Source organism: Bos grunniens, chromosome 5 (genome assembly GCF_055505025.1).
Source record: "Bos grunniens cultivar Pamir isolate PY7600 chromosome 5, Bosgru_T2T1.0, whole genome shotgun sequence".
NCBI classification, from domain to species: domain Eukaryota; kingdom Metazoa; phylum Chordata; class Mammalia; order Artiodactyla; family Bovidae; genus Bos; species Bos grunniens.
In genome coordinates, this window is record NC_141169.1 from 51387837 (window position 1) to 51408273 (window position 20437).

Below are 20437 nucleotides of genomic sequence, written 5' to 3' on the forward strand. Positions count from 1 at the left end.
AGGAAGGTAAACTTCCAAACTCATTCTATGAGGCCACCATCACCCTAATACCAAAACCTGACAAAGATCCCACAAAAAAAGAAAACTACAGGCCAATATCACTGATGAACATAGATGCAAAAATCCTTAACAAAATTCTAGCAATCAGAATCCAACAACACATTAAAAAGATCATACACCATGATCAAGTGGGCTTTATCCCAGGGATGCAAGGATTCTTCAATATCCGCAAATCAATCAATGTAATACACCACATTAACAAATTGAAAAATAAAAACCATATGATTATCTCAATAGATGCAGAGAAAGCCTTTGACAAAATTCAACATCCATTTATGATAAAAACTCTCCAGAAAGCAGGAATAGAAGGAACATACCTCAACATAATAAAAGCTATATATGACAAACCCACAGCAAACATTATCCTCAATGGTGAAAAATTGAAAGCATTTCCTCTAAAGTCAGGAACAAGACAAGGGTGCCCACTTTCACCATTACTATTCAACATAGTTTTGGAAGTTTTGGCCACAGCAATCAGAGCAGAAAAAGAAATAAAAGGAATCCAAATTGGAAAAGAAGAAGTAAAACTCTCACTATTTGCAGATGACATGATCCTCTACATAGAAAACCCTAAAGAGTCCACCAGAAAATTACTAGAAATAATCAATGACTACAGTAAAGTTGCAGGATATAAAATCAACACACAGAAATCCCTGGCATTCCTATACACTAATAATGAGAAAACAGAAAGAGAAATTAAGGAAACAATTCCATTCACCATTGCAACGGGAAGAATAAAATACTTAGGAATATATCTACCTAAAGAAACTAAAGACCTATATATAGAAAACTATAAAACACTGGTGAAAGAAATCAAAGAGGACACTAATAGATGGAGAAATATACCATGTTCATGGATTGAAAGAATCAATATAGTGAAAATGAGTATACTACCCAAAGCAATTTATAGATTCAATGCAATCCCTATCAAGCTACCAACAGTATTCTTCACAGAGCTAGAACAAATAATTTCACAATTTGTATGGAAATACAAAAAACCTCGAATAGCCAAAGCGATCTTGAGGAAGAAGAATGGAACTGGAGGAATCAACCTACCTGACTTCAGGCTCTACTACAAAGCCACAGTTATCAAGACAGTATGGTACTGGCACAAAGACAGAAATATTGATCAATGGAATAAAATAGAAAGCCCAGAGATAAATCCACGCACATATGGACACCTTATCTTCGACAAAGGAGGCAAGAATATACAATGGATTAAAGACAATCTCTTTAACAAGTGGTGCTGGGAAATCTGGTCAACCACTTGTAAAAGAATGAAACTGGACCACTTTCTAACACCATACACAAAAATAAACTCAAAATGGATTAAAGATCTAAACGTAAGACCAGAAACTATAAAACTCCTAGAGGAGAACATAGGCAAAACACTCTCCAACATACATCACAGCAGGATCCTCTATGACCCACCTCCCAGAATATTGGAAATAAAAGCAAAAATAAACAAATGGGACCTAATTAAACTTAAAAGCTTTTGCACATCAAAGGAAACTATTAGCAAGGTGAAAAGACAGCCTTCAGAATGGGAGAAAATAATAGCAAATGAAGCAACCGACAAACAACTAATCTCAAAAATATACAAGCAACTCCTACAGCTCAACTCCAGAAAAATAAACGACCCAATCAAAAAATGGGCCAAAGAACTAAATAGACATTTCTCCAAAAAAGACATACAGATGGCTAACAAACACATGAAAAGATGCTCAACATCACTCATTGTCAGAGAAATGCAAATCAAAACCACCATGAGGTACCATTTCACACCAGTCAGAATGGCTGCGATCCAAAAGTCTACAAATAATAAATGCTGGAGAGGGTGTGGAGAAAAGGGAACCCTCTTACACTGTTGGTGGGAATGCAAACTAGTACAGCCACTATGGAGAACAGTGTGGAGATTCCTTAAAAAACTGGAAATAGAACTGCCTTATGATCCAGCAACCCCACTGCTGGGCATACACAATGAGGAAACCAGAAGGGAAAGAGACACGTGTACCCCAATGTTCATCGCAACACTGTTTATAATAGCCAAGACATGGAAGCAACCTAGATGTCCATCAGCAGATGAATGGATAAGAAAGCTGTGGTACATATACACAATGGAGTATTACTCAGCCATTAAAAAGAATACATTTGAATCAGTTCTAATGAGGTGGATGAAACTGGAGCCTATTACACAGAGTGAAGTAAGCCAGAAGGAAAAACATAAATACAGTATACTAACGCATATATATGGAATTTAGAAAGATGGTAACAATAACCCGGTGTACGAGACAGCAAAAGAGACACTGATGTATAGAACAGTCTTATGGACTCTGTGGGAGAGGGAGAGGGTGGGAAGATTTGGGAGAATGGCAATGAAACATGTAAAATATCATGTAGGAAACGAGTTGCCAGTCCAGGTTCGATGCATGATGCTGGATGCTTGGGGCTGGTGCACTGGGACGGCCCAGAGGGATGGTATGGGGAGGGAGGAGGGAGGAGGGAGGAGGGTTCGGGATGGGGAACACATGTATACCTGTGGTGGATTCATTTTGATATTTGGCAAAACTAATACAATTATGTAAAGTTTAAAAATAAAATAAAATTAGAGAAAAAAAAAATGAATAAAAAAAAAAAAAGAGAATATCTTGATCTCAGAGAGGCTCAGAGAGGTTGAGTGATATGCCCAAGGTCACACAGCTAGTACACAAGTATTGATAGCAGACCTGGCATATAGCTTCTGACGTCATCATTGTCATCATCTTTGTTATCATCACCATGCCAGGATACCATTTTTTTCCCTGGGTACATGACCAACCTCTATTCCATTCATTGCTTTGCCCAAGTGTTTGTAGACATTATAGTGAAATAAATGTATTCAAGTTGTTGTTATTGTTCAGTCACTAAGTCATGGCCAACTCTTGGTGACCCCATGGATTGCAGCACTCCAGGCTTATTTGTCCTCCACTGTCTCCCAGAGTTTGCTCAAACTCACGTCCATTGAGTAGGTGATGCCATCCAACCATTCAGTCCTCTGTCGCCCCCTTCTCCTCCTGCTCTCAATCTTTCCAAGTATCAGTATATTCAAGTTCAGTTCAGTTCAGTCGTGTCCAACTCTGCGACCCCATGGACTGCAGCACGCCAGGCCTCCCTGTCCATCACTAACTCCCAGAGTTTACTCAGACTCATGTCCATCGAGTTGGTGATGCCATGTAACCATCTCATCCTCTGTCAATCCCTTCTCCTCCCACCTTCAATCTTTCCCAGCATCAGGGTCTATGAGTCAGTTCTTCGCATCAGGTGGCCAAAGTATTGGAGTTTCAGCTTCAGCATCAGTCCTTCCAATGAACATTCAGAACTGATCTCCTTTAGGATTGACTGTTGGATCTCCTTGCAGTCCAAGGGACTCTCAAGAGTCTTCTCTAACACCACAGTTCAAAAGCACCAATTCTCCCTCCTCACGTGTATACCTGCGGCAGATTCATGTTGATATATGGCAAAACAAATACAATATTGTAAAGTTAAAAAATTAAATTAAAAAAAAAAAAGCACCAATTCTTCGGTGCTCAGCTTTCTTTATAGTCCAACTCTCACATCCATACATGACCACTGGAAAAACCATAGCTTTGACTAGACAGAACTTTGTTGGCAAAGTAATGTCTCTGCATTTTAATATGCTGTTTAGGTTGGTCATAACTCTTCTTCGAAGGAGTAAACATCTTTTAGTTTCATGGCTGCAGTCACCATCTGCAGTGATTTTGGAGCCCCCAAAATAAAGTCTATCACTCTTTCCATTGTTTCCGCATGTATTTGCCATGAAGTGATGGGACCAGAACAAAGGGTGAATATACTCACGGGAAGACAAATTTTCTAGATATTACACAAATTACCACTACTTTTTTTTGAACTATAAATTGTATATATGAACAATAAGCTCTGATAAATAAATAGGGAATTACATTTTGAAATCTCTCCCTAGGTATATTTAGGTTATTTGAATTGTAAAATAACAATAGCAACAACAGTGATGGAGCATTAACACATGATCAGCTTTGAGGTGTGCTTTACACTCTATACCATAAAAGCTATGATTATCCTTGTTTTACAGATGACGAAGCTGAGGCATGTGTTCAGTAACTTGCTAGAGTCATAGCTGGGAAGCAGGCGCACCCTGCAGCACCCTGGCTCTGTGTCCTCTGTGGACCAGGTTACAGTATAATTTTATGTACTGATCTCAGAATAAAGTAATTCTAGGAGAACTTTATTATAACTTAATAACTTTATCTGGATATATTTTATAAATTCATTTCAATTTTACATTATGCCTTTGAAGTTTTTTCTTGAAAGTGGCTTCACAGCATCATCTCCCTTATGACACTTAAAATATTCATGGTATGTGTTTTTTAATTACTAAAGCAAACACAACCCTAATATAAGAAAAAAGCTAAAACATTACAGAAATGCATGAAAAGACAGTTACAGTGTGTGTAAATTGAGTTCTTCCTCCTACCACTGATAATTGCTATTAACACGTCTCAGTTATAATTAACTTAAAACTCAAGTCCTAAACCTTCAGCAATACTCATCTTCATTGTTCAGCTAACTGCATCCACTGAAGGCTTTCACGGCAATGGCAGCAGGTAGGCAGCAGCCAAAGCATTTAGTCAGTGCAATGAGTGTCCCATCAAAGGCTTTATTTTATCCCCATCCCTCAGCCTGTCCTGAGTGTCTTTAGCAGATTCCAAGCTAGCATCAGTACAGCTGCACCAGCTAACTTCCAGTGGTTGCTTCAATAGCACTGAGAGGAAGGGGAAAAGACATCACTGGAGAGGAACTAATTGGACCAAAGAAAGAGACAGAAAGGAAATAGCAGGCAGAACAAGATGCTCTGATGTTCTTCAAAGAAAATCAAGAAAGCCATTCTGGTATTGCTGGGAAGCCATCTCTGAAGATAATTCCAAAGGAGAAACTTCCAAGTATTTGGGTGAGATTAAATTCATACAGCACAAATTAATTATCACCTACTATATGCCAGGCATTGTGCTAGGTACTGTGAATATAAAGGTAAACCATCTAGACATGCTTCCTGATGCAAGATGCTTACAATAAAAGCAAAGATATACATGAATTATTATTTGTTGTTCAGTTGCTCAGTCGTGTCCGACTTTTTGCAACCGGTTGGACACAACTGAGCGCTGAACTGAACAGAACTGAGTCAATAATGCCATCCAACCAGTTCATCCTCTGTCATCCCCTTCTCCCTTTGCCATCTATCTTTCCCAGCATCAGGGTCTTTTCCAATGAGTCGGCTCTTCTCATCAGGTGGTCAAAATATTGGAGCTTTGGCTTCAGCATCAGTTCTCCCAATGAATATTCAAGGTTGATTTCTTTTAGGACTGACTGGTTTGATCTCCTTGCTGTGCAAGCGACTCTCCTGCATCACAGTCTTCTCTAGCACTACAGTTCGAAAGCATCTCTTTTTTATCATCAGTTCAGTTGCTCAGATGTGTCCAACTCTTTGCGACCCCATGAACCGCAGCACACCAGGCCTCCCTGTCCATCACCAACTCCCAGAGTCCACCCAAACCCATGTCCATCGAGTCGGTGATGCCATCCAACTTCTTATCCTCTGTCATCCCCTTCTCCTCCTGCCCTCAATCTTTCCCAGCATCAGGGTCTTTTCAAATGAGTCAGCTCTTCACATCAGGTGGCCAAAGTATTGGCATTTCAGCTTCACCATCACTCCTTCCAATGAACACTCAAGACTGATCTCCTTTAGGATGGACTGGTTGGATCTCCTTGCAGTCCAAGGGACTCTCAAGAGTCTTCTCTAACACTACACTTCAAAAGCATCAATATTTCAGCGCTCAGCTTTCTTTATAGTCCAACTCTCACATCCATACATGACCACAGAAAAAACCATAGCCTTGACTAGACGGACCTTTGGCAAAGTAATGTCTCTGTTTTTTACTATGCTGTCTAGGTTGCTCATAACTTTCCAAGGAGTAAGCGTCATTTAATTTCATGGCTGCAATCACCATCTGCAGTGATTTTGGAGCCCAGAAAAATAAAATCAGCCATCACACAAATATAAAACTGTGGTAACTATTAAGAAGGAAGTTTGGACAGCAAAGAGATTTCATATAGATGACTAAATTTCTGTGTGCTGAGTAGGGGGGAAATTGCTCATTATTTTAAAGATAAAAGTTCACTTTCAATACTTTACATTACTCAGTAATCAAAGGAAAAGTGGTGCTTTGGTGATGCGTGTAGCCTGATTAGAGAAAACATGCTAGATGTGCGAGTGACTTGATTTTATGGATCCGGGGTCAGAAGCAATGCTGGGCACCTTTGAATTTGCTCACCCCTCAGCCACCGCTTTTTGAAACTGATAAACAGCAATGCAGAGAGGGGTCAAAGGGTAGAAAATGCTTGTAGCACTGAGGTCTGGAATCAGGCAAGCTAATAGGCAGATATGTTTTGCCAGAAACAGGTTGAAGCTTCTGTTACTTAAAGGAGACTTCAAGAAAGCTATCAAAAACAAGAATAACAATTTGATTTCCAGGGTTTAGATCTGATACAAGGAAACTTAAGGAAAAGATGTCGGCAAAACAGCCAGCAATAAATCAACTTGGCAAGATCCCATCAAGTGGTGTTACCTCTCACCAGGAAAGAAAAGCCTTTCCGACAGTAACTGTAATAGTCTATTAATAACTGCTTGTCTGATTTGCTACAGGAAAAAGATAAGATTTACATGTACTGATTTATAAAAGTTTATAACATGGTATTTAAGTAGACCTATGAAAGATTAATTCCTTGGGCTGTTCACATTTATTTGAGTTAGCTACAAAGAATTTTAAACTTGAAGGATTTAGATGTTCCATTTGACTCTTAATAGGGATTTGTCAACATTTTAATTTTAAAATGTTGGCACGAAGCTGTTAAACAGGACAGTACCTTGCAACTTCAAATTTTTCTATAGGAAACTCTGCTCTTGTCTCTGCCTGAGGTTCCTAACCCAGGGTATATAAACGGACTTCAGGGAATCCACCAACCTTCTAAAATTTCACATCATTAGGATCTTTCTTAGGAGAGGTTCCATAGCTCTCACCAGATTTGTAAGGAAGGCATGATCCAAAATATACGGAATCTAATATATAACATCATTTACAATCTCAGACCTTCTCTCAGCAATGTAATCTCTCCTAAGTATGAAACTTCTTTTGTGTAGTAGATAGAAGTGTATTTGTAGGTACACACAAATATTTTTCTCCATGCTAACACATGTTTAGCCAAGGGTGTGATGAATGCAGGAGTAGATGCCTATGTGTGTATGTGCATATTATGCTTCCCAGGTAGTACGAGTGGTTAAGAACCTGCCTGCCAATGTAGGAGATGTAAGAGACACAGGTTAGATCCCTGGGTCAGGAAGACCTCCTGGAAGAGGGCAAGGTAACCCACTCCAGTATCACCGCCTGGAGAATCCCATTGACAGAGGAGCTTGATGGGCTACAGTCCATAGCACACAGCACATGAAGCATGAAGAAATTTTAAATAAAAATAGACATGAATATCATGTAAAATGTTATAACATAGCATACTTGTTTCTATAACTAAGAATGTATGTGCATGATAAATCATTTCAGTTGTGTCTGCCTCTTTTGCGACCCTATGGACTGTAACTCACCATGCTCCCCTGTCCATGGAATTCTCCAGGCAAGGATACTGGAGTCTGTTGCCATGCCCTCCTCCAGGGGATCTTCCTGACCCAAGGATCAAACCCACATCTCTTATATCTTCTGCATTGGCAGACAAGTTCTTTACTGCTAGTGCCACTCGGGAAGCCCCATAACTAAGAATATGTACCCCTCCAGTGATTATAAACACTTTGAGAGTAAAACTATGTTTCATTCACCAGTTACATAAACTTTTTGTTTAGCAGACAGTAGGTGCTCAGTAAAATAATGCTGAATAAAGTGAATCACCCAGTAGATCTGGTCTAAAATTTAAAAAATGGAGTTTGTTCATGATCCTTTGATAATAGTATCAGAAACACATGAGAAACTAGAAGAGATAATTATTTGTTTTGGAAGGTTTTAACATTGAGTATTATTGATATTTATAAAAATACACTCAGTTAAAAAAAAACAACTCACTTTACTCCACCATATGAAAAATATATTGAGAGATTTAGGAAGTCAGACATACATTTCCTATACCATAAGCCAGCCACTGATTTTCAATATATGAATTTTATACCACAGGTTAACAACAAATTCAGCTTGTTCACAAAATTTGACATGGGGAGTAGGAAGTAAGAAGCCCTGAAAAGGGGATTGTGCTATGTGTTGTATGTTAGCTACTCAGTCATGTCCAACTCTTTGTCACCTCATGGTCTGTAACCCACCAGCCTTCTCTGTCCTTAGAATCTCCAGACAAGAATACTGGAGTGGGTAGCCATTCCCTTCTCCAGGGGATCTTCCTGACCCAGGGTCTTCCCAAACCAGGGATTAAACTCGGGTCTCCTGCATAGGAGGATTCCTTACTGTCTGAGCCACCAGGAAAGCCCTGGGGATATATTCTGCCAAAAAAGGCCTTTGATCTTATTGCCCTGTTTCTCCTAGTCTTCCTCATCCTCTTCCTTCTCTACCTGGCCTCCATCCCCTTCCTCTAGATGCTTCCTCCCACAAGCAGTACAAATTCTGAACAAAAATTCAATCTAATTTTATTAAACCCATAGCAAAATTTTAGATTTAAAAATATATCTATAGGGAATTCCCTGGTGGTCCAGTGATTAGGACTTGGTGCTCTCACTGCCAGGGACCTGGGTTCAATCCTGGGTCAGGGAATTAAGATGCTTGCTAGCCAAGCATTGAGGCCAAAAATAAAATAAAAGCAAGTAAATAAAAAATATTTTTAATTGCATACTTGGGAAATAACAAATTTCTAGTTCATTCTGCTCATTTAACAGATTAGAAGATTACCAACTATCATCCAACTAAAGATAAAAGAGTAGAATTTTAAACTAATCCAAAATTTTTATCTCCACATGACATTTGCATGTTCTATTACTATGGATAAATTAATCAACCAGTAAGTATTGATTGATCCTTTGTGACAGATAATAAGTTCACTGAAGCTCAAGAAGAAAGAGATCACCAAGGACTCAGTGCTCAGGGAAAGTGGGGTTAGAGGGAGCAGGAGAGGCTGGGAAAGGTGACACCGGTACCTTCACACAGGTAAGGCTGCGCCTCTCTCATTCAAGTCTCAACCATGTATAGCACAGGGTTCTGGCATGTGGTATACTTGCAATCCTTGCTGGTTAAATGAATAAACAGAAGCTGAAGAGCTCAAGCACCAAAAAATACATCATCAAAGTCAGAGAAGTAGGAATGTGCATAGTATTTAAGAGAATTGCAAACAGATCACTCTACAGGAAGCTTGAATAAAGTAGTGGGAGAAAGTTGGAGAAACTGGTACCTTTCCTCTGAACTTCCCACAGTATCCAAGGTGGACTTCTATTACATCTTTACCATACTGCACTGTGGATGATGTTTTACTTATTCGTCTTCCCTTCTAAAAAATAAACACTTTGCTTTGAGGGCAGGGACCATGATCTCCATCTAAATACACCCAAAGTTCAGCAAAGGGAATGGGCCAGCAGATGTCAATAAGCCTATACTGAATGAGTGAATTAATGAATTCATTTATATTACCCTGTATAATGCTCACAGTAACAGTGTACCTTGATGTCAGACTAGGCAGTCTGGATTTCATCTGGAGGGCAATGGGTATTCACTATGTTTGTGTGGGAGTGTCCAGTTCAGTTCAGTCGCTCAGTCGTGTCCAATTCTTTGCGACCCCATGAACTGCAGCTCTGTCTGTGGGAGTGTGGGAGTGAAGATCAAAAGGCTAATGTCATTGCCTGGTATGAGCTGGTGGGCTGGGATGAAGGGGGTGGACATGAATACAAATGGTCTATGAGTGTGAAGACCATTGCATGTAACTCCAAAATATACATTAATATGAACACCATGCTCCAAAAGCCATAACATTCTTGCTCTATTGATCTGTTTCTAGCTACTACCCACATTATAAAATATCTCTAATCAATTTGAATTCCAAATACTCTTGGCTCTTACCTTATTGTCTAGACCTTTTATTTTCCATAACACAATTATCCAGGGCATATTTATGCTATGTTCCATCACGTATTTGAAGTCTGACAAGTACATTACAGATTTATTTAGAAGAAAAAAGGAAAGAGTTCTACTACTTAACCCGATAATTTTCATTGATTCTGTCAACAAAAGCATCATCAGACAATAGAAAAGCAGATTAAATCAGGTCAACAAAGTTTTAGAATGAGAAAACAGAATGTTCTAGCATTAAATCACATTAAAATTTTGATATGGAAATAAAAGAATGTTATTTTCAGTGCAGAGACACAGATCACAAACATCTAAGTTTTTTTTTTTTTTTAAAGAACCTTAACTGGAACATGTTTTTAAGAGCCTACACAATCAATTTTTTGTCCTGGATAACAAGTCTTTCATGGCACAATGATCATCCAGTTCTAAAAGTAACCAAATTACAATCAAATTACTGTGTCAAGGGTTAAGTAACAGAAATTATATAAAACCATCAGTTTTGTTTTATATATTGTACTTCACAGAGTTAACATATTCTTAGTAAATCTTGTTTTGTCAAGTACCGAGAATAAACAGCTTTGGGGGGGAGGATATATTAGTAAGAATATTTATTGAGCATTTATTATATAACCAGGGAGTAAGTTAAACATTTTATGTAATCAATTTTATTTAATCCTCAGAACACCTTTGTAAAATAAGTATTATTACCCCCATTTTGGCTTCCCTGGTGGCTCAGTCAGTAAAAACTCCACCTTCAATGCAGGAGACCCAGTTTTGATCACTAGGTCAGGAAGATCCCCTGGAGAAGGAAATGGCCACCCACTCCAACATTCTTGCCTTGGAAATTCCATGGACAGAGGAGCTTGGTGGGCTACAGTCCATGGTGTCACAAAGCATCGGACATGATTGACCAACTAACACTTTACTTTTTTCAGAGACAGACTCAGTATCACCCCAAGCATTTTGTTGGTTTTTTATTTCCTTGAGTTCACCACCACAATAAAAATGCTGTCTTTGGCACCAAATTCATATGCTTTCCTCAGTTCCATGTATTTCTCAAATCAATCTACTTAGTTCATACTCCAGTGTGGAAGAACTCCTGAGGTGAGTGGAAGCCTGATAACTACAAAAGAAAGTGAAAGTTGCTCAGTCTTGTCCAACTCTTTGCAATCCCATGGACTGTAGTCCATGGAATTCTCCAGGCAAGAATATTGGTGTGGGTAGACTTTCCCTTCTCCAGGGGTCGTCCCAACCCAGGGATTGAACCCAGGTCTCCTGCATTGCAGGCGGATTCTTTACCAGCTGAGCCACAAGGGAAGCCCAAGAATACTGGAGTGGGTAGACTATCCTTTCTCTAGGGGATCTTCCCAACCCAGGAATCGAACCAGGGTCTCCTGCACTGCAGGCAAATTCTTTACCAACTGAGCTATCAGGGATACAAAAGAAATTCATGAAAACTGCCAGCTTTTCAGTGTCAGAACAGTTGTTGCATTCATTTGGGAAGCATAAAGGAAGAGGGGGCTCCCCAGAAATTGAGGGGATGGAACCAGGCATGGCGAATAATCTCATTCTTTCACTGCTTAAGTATCGCTCAGAACCCCCTCTGATAGGTGAGTTCTGCCAGCTCTACCTTGTACCTTGTTGCCAGGTGTGTTGCCTTTTAATGAATACTTGGTATACTTTTTTTCTTTTTTTGTGGTCTGCTGTGGGGCATGTATGGCATTTGGGGTGATTCCCTAACCAGGGATCGATCCCAGGCCTCTGCAGCGAAAGCTGCTGCTGCTGCTGCTAAGTCGCTTCAGTCGTGTCCAACTCTGTGCGACCCCATAGACGGCAGCCCACCAGGCTCCCCCGTCCCTGGGATTCTCCAGGCAAGAACACTGGAGTGGGTTGCCATTTCCTTCTCCAATGCATGAAAGTGAAAAGTGAAAGGGAAGTCGCTCAGTCATGTCCGACTCTTAGCGACCCCATGGACTGCAGCCCACCAGCCTCCTCCGTCCATGGGATTTCCTAGGCAAGAGTACTGCAGTGGGGTGCCATCGCTTTTTCCCTGCAGCAAAAGCACTGAATCCTAAAAAGTAGGCCACTGGGGGACTCCCTACCTTGGTACCAAAGTAAAGCAAGTTCCTTGGCTGTAGTAGTTCTCAGGGTCCTTAACATGCTCATCTCCAAGTCTGCAGTATTTGCCAAGCTCGTTTAAGATCAATGGGGAATGTCACAGAACTATTGCCTCAAGAAACAGACTATAGGAAAGTTTATATAGAAAAGTCTGCCCCAGAGAAAGACAGACATGGGCCAGGACTGCAGAGTGTAGGGCAGGACCACCCTTCCAGAGGCAAGGCAGCAGTAGAGGAACTGGAGGCACTTGCAGCGGTGAGGGTGAGACCAGGTGAACCACTGTCTGTAGTGACAGGGCCAAAGGCAGAGTTCTGAGCAATACTTGAGCAGTGGAAGAGTGGGCTTATTCACTTAAAAATTCCCTCTTAGGTTAAACTCCACTAGCAGAAGATAAACTCTGGCCTCAGGGCTTATGAATACCACCCTCTAAAGCTGTGCTGTCCTACACAATGACCACTAGCCACCCAAGGCTACTGAACACTTGTAATGGAGCTAGTGCACACAGAGAAACTGGATTTTTTCTTTTACTTAATTTTAATTCATTTAAATTTAAATGAAAACAGTGAAGCAGCATAAAATATTTTCCCATTAAACACAAATTTATTGTTTTGGTAGGACTATATTTCTCTTTAATCATTGAAAAATTAGCATCTGAGTTGAAATTTATGCTATAAGTATATGTAAAACACAGAATTTCAAAGTCTTAGTACAAAAAGTGTAATGTATCTCATTAATTTTCATTTGACTGCATGATGAAGTAAAAATATTTTGGATATACTAGCTTAGATAAATTACTAAAATTAAGCATTAATTTCCTTTTACTTTTTTCAGTGTGACTAAGAGAAAATTTATGGGCTTCCCAGGTGGCTCCATGGTAAAGAATCCGCCTGTCAATGCAGGAGTTGTGGGTTCCATCCCTGATTCAGAAAGATCCCCTGGAGGAGGAAATGGCAACCTGCTCCAGTATTCTTGCCTAGAAAATCCCATGGACAGAGGAATCTGCTGGGCTACAGTACTTGGAGTCCCAAAGTCAGACACGACTTAGCAACTGAGCGCAGCACACACAAAAATTTAGTTTCATGTGTGGCTCACATTACATTTCTGTTGGGTAGTACTGCTTTAACTAAAGATCAGTCCCCTAAACCGAGTCTTATTTCCCCAGGTCAGTGATTATATCAGACGTCCTCCAAAGTCTTTCAGCAAAGCAATCCGAACTAATCAGCAGACTTTGGGCAAAAGTTAAAAAAAAAAACAAAAAGTAAACTAATTAGAAAAATCCATTAGTTAGCATACTTCTGGACTTAAGTCGTTTGATGGAATGAATTTTTCCTTTGCCTTCCTAGCACTAATTAGTACCTGTCAACAAAAGATAATGTGTTTGAACTTTACAAGAATGCATAAAATCTGCATGGTATGACTTTTCTAATGGTAAGACAGGATCAAACAAATTTTCACCCAAAGAAAGATAGCTTAAATCCAGATCTAAAATACTCATTAAATTAAAAAGTAATTGCCCTTCAGGCTAAATCTCTGCACAGCACTTCAGTTATTTTGTTTGTTTCTATATTTAGACATCAGCCACTTCTTATCTTTAGCTTTAGTGATTACAATAACAACTCAAGAAAGAAATCAAGGGGGAGGTTGGGAAGGCCTATTTTCTATAAATTTTATTCTCAGCCTGGCATACTAAATATGACAAATATATATGACTAATATAACAAATATCACAGTCTTTGCCAACATTTTTGAAACTGTCTGGGATAAATGCACCCCTGTGTGCATGCCTATATGTATAGCCATGTTTGTAGGACATGGCTTAGTCTCTCCTTCACTGCTGCTGATTGGACAAGGAATTTGTATCAGACCAAACTGAGCCAATCAGAATCTCTTCTTGGAATTTAGACTGGGAATACAGGAACTAGACTTTATTTGGTTTCTGAGGAAAACAGTCAGGATAAACAGAGGCTGAGACCAAGAGGTGCAGGCCAAGCATAGTAAAATAATCTAGAAGAAAACTGAGGAAAAATAAATGTGCCAAAAGAAGCAGACCCAAGATATCAAACATTCTAGGAGAGTAAATAACTTTGGATTTGAATCTTCTAGTTCCCGGTTCCAGTGCCTTACAACATATCTCTGTAATTATTACTCTACAGTTACTAGGGCTACCTTCAGATATAGAATAATTCCTCTTTTTTGTTTGTTTCTAACCTAAGCTAATTTATATGAATTTCAGTTTTGACAGGATAATTGATCATTGCATTCACAAGCCAGGCACTGGAACATGTTGTGAAATTAACAGGAAATTAATGTATAAAATTAATATAGGAAATTATATAAATAAGATAAATAAAATGGTAAAGAATATAGTATCCTGAAAGAAAAAAGAGTGATTATCTAGAAAAGATATTTTTCATTGAATTAAACAAATATTGGTAGTTATAATATACAACTCCTATTACTATATTAGGGCTTCTCAGGTGGCTCAATGGTAAAGAATCTGCCCGCCAATACAAGAGATGTGGGTTGGATCCCTGGGTCAGAATGATCCCCCAGAAGAGGAAATAGCAACCCACTCCAATATTCTTGCCTGAAAAATCTCATGGATAAGAGGAGCCTGGCAGGCTACAGTCCATAGGGTCACAAGGAGTCAGACACAACTGAGCAACTGAGCATGCTATATTACTGAGCATGCTATATTTTACTATATTAAAAGTAGGAAAAGGAGAAAATAAAAACAGGAAGAAGAAAATAAAAGAGGAAGAAACAAGTCACTTCTTGACTTTTCCTTCCTTCAGCAATCTCTATTCTTCCTTTGTTTTGTTTTTGCTTAAGATCCTCCAATAAAATGTAAGCCAGGTGAGGATCTGAGAAGTAGGGATGAATTAGCAAACAGAAAACATCTAGTAAGAGCTCAACATTATATAAAGTCATCAAGGGAATCAGCAGGAAAAAAGCAATTGATCCTGATATGCAGGGAATTACAATATAGTTTTCAAGATAATTGGAGAAGGCAATGGCACCCCACTCCAGTACTCTTGCCTGGAAAATCCCATGGATGGAGGAGCCTGGTAGGCTGCAGTCCATGGGGTCAGTAAGAGTCGGACACTACTGAGCAACTTCACTTTCACTTTTTCACTTTCGCATTGGAGAAGGAAATGGCAACCCACTCCAGTGTTCTTGCCTGGAGAATCCCAGGGACGGGGGAGCCTGGTGGGCTGCCCTCTATGGAGTCGCACAGAGTCGGACACGACTGAAGTGACTTAGCAGTATCAAGATAATACCAACATCAGAGTCATTACCTTGACCTAGAAGACTGGAGTGATTTTTCTTAGATCTGAGTCTTAGAAAAGGGTAGATCTCATAGTGGTCAGGTTCACTAGAGCAATAATAAAAGTGCACTCTGGATAAAATCAGATCCACAGCCAGATGGACTATCCAATTTATCGTCAAAGTAGAGAGAGATCTGCAGCCAGGAATATAATACTGAGTTTTAAGTCTAAAGAGAGAGTTAGAGATAGAAATTGGAGAAGGAAATGGTAACCCACTCCAGTGTTCTTGCCTGGAGAATTCCAGGGACAGGGGAGCCTGATGGGCTTCCGTCTATAGGTTCACACAAGAGTCGGATACAACGGAAGCAACTTAGCAGCAGCAGCAGAGTTAGAAAGACAAGAAAGAAACGTAGGTATAAAGCTGAGAGGATGCAGATCATAATAAATATGAAGGAGGAGCAGACCCAGGTCAGTAGATTAGAACAAGATCACGACTAGCAAGAGCTAATAAGCACCCTGTTGTTTGGCACTGAATAAGAAGTCCATTTCATGTTTTGTTTTTGCTTAAGATCCTCCAATAAAAGGTAAGCCTGCTTCTTATTCAGTGCCATTTTGATAGTCACTCAAAATGAAGGTGAATGTTTCTAACAATGAATGGTGTCTGAGCTACAGGAAGTCCTGAGTCAACCCATAATCCCATACTCCTCACCAAGGCAAAGTCTGTCCAACCAACACTCTCCCTATATTGAAAACATAGCTGAATATTTGCAATTTAGTCTAGTATTGGCATCCCAGGTGGCACTAGTAATAAAGAACCCACCTGCCAATGCAGGAGACATAAGAGACATGGGTTTGATCTCTGGGTCGGGAAGATCCTCTGGAGGAGGGCACGGCAACCCACCCAGTATTCCCACTCCAGTATTCTTGCCTAGAGAATCCTCATGTACAGAGGAGCCTGGCAGACTACAGTCCATAGGGTCGCAGAGCCAGACACAACTGAAGCGACTTAGTGTGCACACATGCACTAATGTTTGATCATCTAGTACAACACATTAATTTTTTGTTTTTTTTTTTAATGCTTTTATGTATTTATTTGGAAAAGGCAATGGCACCCCACTCCAGCACTCTTGCCTGGAAAATCCCATGGATGGAGGAGCCTGGTGGGCTGCAGTCCATGGGGTGGCTAAGAGTCGGACACGACTGAGCAACTTCACTTTCACTTTTTCACTTTCATGCATTGGAGGAGGAAATGGCAACCCACTCCAGTGTTCTTGCCTGGAGAATCCCAGGGGCAGGAGAGCCTGGTGGGCTGACGTGTATGGGGTCACACAGAGTCGGACACGACTGAAGTGACTTAGCAGTAGCAGCATGTATTTATTTGGCTGCTCCGAGTCTTAGTTGTTGAAACACAGGCTCTTTCATCTTCATTGTGGTATGTGACATCTTTTAGTTGTGGCACTTGGGATCTAGTTCCCCAACCAGGGATTGAACCCCGGGCTCCTGCATTGGGACTGCAGAGCCCTGGCCACAGACCACCAGGGAAGTCCCCCAACCCATTAATTTTAAAGACAAAGCTTCTAAGGACCAGCGAAGTTATATAACTTGATCAAAGCCATACAGCTAGTGGCAGAGTCAGGATTAAAATCCAAATTTCCAGATTCTTAGTCCAACTCTGCCATGTTGAAAACTTTCTTTTTCTTTCTAAATTGCTCTATCAAAAGTTCATTTTTAACTTTTAGTCTCTGAGCCGGGAGTTTTCTATATCAATTCTCCTCAGTTCTGCATACCTTAATATTTGCTCATTATCCCCAACGGGGCTTCCCTGGTGGCTCAGAGGTAAAGAATCCACCTGCCAATGCAGGAGACTCGAGTTTGATCCCTGATCTGGGAAGGAAATGGCAACCCACTCCAGTATTCTTGCCTGGGAAATCCCATGGACAGAGGACCCTGGCATGCTGCATTCCATGGGGTCACAAAAAGTCAGCCACCACTTAGTGACTGAACAACAACAATGGTACCCAACATTAGACCTCATCTTCTCTCTCTCCAGGTATAGAGAGAACTAAAAAAAAAAAAAAAAAGGGAGAAAAAAATAAGTATGATTTAAATAAGAGCAGGAACAAGGGAGGAGATCCTGGGGAAATAAAGATCATCCCTGAGAATGTGATGTATGCAAGCCCAAGTCTTGCAACAGTAATGAGGGGGAGAGAGAGAGAGAAAGAGTTGGGGAGAGGCAGAGAGAGAGAAAAAAAATTGCTTCAGTCCTAGCCTTCAAATTACAAAAGAATGCAAAGAGCTCCTCTTCACAAGTATAATCCTCCCAACACCTCCATCCATAGAGCTAAATAAATATTTATTTGAGAGACAGAAATGTCAGTGGTTAATACTACTTGACTGCTGAAATATATTTGGAATTTTAAGAAATGGAATCCTGCCCAATAGGAGTCCTATTGAAATGCAGTAATGTTTTTTTTTTTTTTTACTTTTCATATTTCTTCCTGTTTTAGAAGTCTCCAGAAATCTTTCTTACACCAATGGCTCATTCTGATGTTGATATCTCGTAGAATCATGACTTTGCCCTGGTCTCTTCTTCCCTCTGTGGTTGCTCTGTCCCTCCTCTCAAGAGTTCCCTCAAGCATTTCCCCACAGAAGTAAACCAGACATTCCCCTCTCTTTCTTTTTAAAAATTTGTGTTATCAAATTAATATGTGTATAATGTTTTAATCCATTAGAAGTAATATGGGTGTGTGTGTGCATGCACACGTGCTCAATCGTGTCCAACTCTTTGTGACCCCATGGACTGTAGCCCACCAGGCTCCTCTGTCTATGGAATTTTTCAGGCAAGAATAATGGAGTGGGTTGCCATTTCCTACTCCAGGGGATCATCCCAACCCAGGAATCAAACCCACAACTCTTGTGTCTCCTGCGTTGGCAGACAGGTTCTTTACCACTAGCACCACCTGCGAAACCCATAGGGACCATAACAAGAAACAGCAGTCCTCTGCCTCGCACCTTCCCACCAAAGTCCTGCTTCACTCTCACTGGTGATCTAACTGCCCATTTTTAAATAAAAACAACCTTCAGAAGAAGTGGTATATACGCGCACACACACACACACACACACAGTAGTACCCAGCCATGAGAAAGAAGGAAATCCTGCCACTATGACAATACGAATGGACCTTGGAGGTGTTATGTCAAGTGAAATAAGACAGGTAAAGACAAATACTAAATGGTATCACTAATACATGAAATCTAAAAAAAAGTCAAACTCACAGAAACAGAGAGTTAAAAAGAGGTTTCCAGGGGCTGGGGGCATGGAAGAAATAGGGAGAGGTTGGTAAAAGAGTTCAAACTTTCAGTAATATGATAAGTAAGGTCTGAGGATCTAATGCAAAACATGATGACTATAGTTGATAACACTATTGTATAAATGCAATTTGCTAAGAGAGTGGTTTTAAATGCTCTCACCAGAAAACAAAACAGAAAAAAAACCCCAGAACTTCCACAGGCCCCCATCCCATCTCCCCTCTACCATGGTTTCTCCTGTTTCTCTGGATGAGCTGGGATGAGGCCAGGCCCCAGTCTGTGCACGAGACCCACCGCCTTTCATTTGCTCCATGACAACAATACTCCTCTTTCTCTCTCTCTCGTAACATTCATTTCTTCCCTTTCTACTGAAATGTTCCCATTAGCACATAAACATACCATTAATCCTTCACATAAAAAAAAAAATAAAGCTTATCTTGACTCCCTCTGCTCCCTCCAAGTTCCTCTGCTTTTCTCTTTACTCGTCACACACGTCCACAAAAACCACCTGAAACAGTCGTCAGCGCTCACTGTCTCCCGTTCTCTCCTCTCGAACCCAGCTGCAGCCAGGCTTTCATTCCCACCCCAACCCCATTGAATATGCTCTGATCAGGTTAATGAGGACCTTCTGTTGCCAAATTCCTCTCCTAACTTGATCTGACAGCAGCGTTTAGCACAGGCAATCGCTCTCCTCCTGTAAACAGCCCCTTCACTTGGCTTCCAGGACACCATTCTCTCCTGCTTTTTCTCTTCCTCCTCTGTCTGTTCCTTCCAAATCTCTTTTGCTGCTTCTCCTGACTTTTCAGTGCTGCAGTTCCTTCAGGTTCAGTCCTAAGACCTCTCGTTTTACCTGCATGCATTCCCTGCACCATCCCATCCCAAGCCTTTAAATCTGTCTGTGCACAGATGACTGCCAAATTTTTATTCCCAACCCAAATCTGTTCCCTTAAACTCCAGACTCATCTCTATCCAAATGTCTATTTGATATCTTCCTGAGGATGCCTAAGAGACATCTCAAACTGGATTCATCCAAACCCGAGCTCCTGATTTCCCCCTGCACCTACTCTTCCAGCATCTGCTCCTCTCCCCATCTCACTTGATCGTCCTTCATTCTTCCAGCTGCTAGGACAACAAACCAGAGAGTCTCATTAAATTCTTTTTCTTACATCCCATACCAAATCCATCAATAATTCTTGTTAGATTTACCTTCAAATTATATCCAGAATTCAGCCATGTCTTACCACTCTTGCTGTTACCACCTAGATTCGTTCAGTAGCCTCCTACCTAAAGTCTCCCTATCAACCGGCTCCCGAACTTCTGTTCTTACTCCCTCTCAGTAAAGTCTTCACACAGAGAGGCCCTTTGAAAGCACCAGACAGGCCACATTCCTCTTGTGTGTGCAATCCTCCAAGGGCTTCCTCTCTCACATACGGTGCAAGTCAAAGCCCTCACTGAATCCTTTCACGCTCTTTCATCTGGCGCTCCGGTGCCTCTCTGCACTCACCTACTTCTCCTCTGATCTCCGTCTTG

At 40.6% G+C, this 20437-nt stretch overlaps 1 long non-coding RNA gene across 2 annotated transcripts in view; it reads right to left on the reverse strand.

Annotated features, from left to right (window-relative positions):
• The window catches only part of LOC147371933 (uncharacterized), a 200065-nt gene extending 180610 nt beyond the window's left edge, over positions 1–19455 (reverse strand). For both annotated transcript variants that reach the window (XR_015163856.1, XR_015163855.1), the window contains exon 1: positions 19307–19455. This is a non-coding gene — a long non-coding RNA (uncharacterized LOC147371933). The remainder of the gene's footprint in view (positions 1–19306) is intronic.
• Positions 19456–20437: the final 982 nt, after the last annotated feature.